The 341-nt window shown below is 58.1% G+C and overlaps 1 long non-coding RNA gene across 1 annotated transcript in view; it reads left to right on the forward strand.

Annotated features, from left to right (window-relative positions):
* Positions 1-52: 52 nt before the first annotated feature.
* LOC117958303 overlaps positions 53-341 on the forward strand; it is a 1,352-nt gene continuing 1,063 nt past the window's right edge. The window contains exon 1 of the long non-coding RNA XR_004659676.1: positions 53-234. This is a non-coding gene — a long non-coding RNA (uncharacterized LOC117958303). The remainder of the gene's footprint in view (positions 235-341) is intronic.

The following is a 341-nucleotide window of genomic DNA, read 5'->3' on the forward strand; positions in this document are numbered from 1 at the left end:
CCCCCCCCCCCCCCCCTGTCGGCTGTCCTGCCCCCATCCATGTCTGCCCCCCCCCAGCAGGTGCGAACAGTTTCCTGCAGACGGTCCACAGGAACATGACGTCCAAGCTGCTGCAGCTTCCTGACAAACACTCGGTGACGGAGCTGCTCAACACCTGGGCCCAGAGCGTCCGCCAGGCCTGTCTGTCAGCCGCATAAGCCCCGCCCACTTCCTGTCTCACCTGCTGCACACACAGTAACTCCTCCCCTCTTCTTAATGTCACCTAGCATCAGGTAGAAACAAGCTGTAATGTTACCCTACAGGACAGATGTTCATCATCAGGTAGAAACAAGCTGTAATGT

The sequence above is a fragment of the Etheostoma cragini genome, chromosome 15 (genome assembly GCF_013103735.1).
Source record: "Etheostoma cragini isolate CJK2018 chromosome 15, CSU_Ecrag_1.0, whole genome shotgun sequence".
Lineage (NCBI taxonomy): Eukaryota > Metazoa > Chordata > Actinopteri > Perciformes > Percidae > Etheostoma > Etheostoma cragini.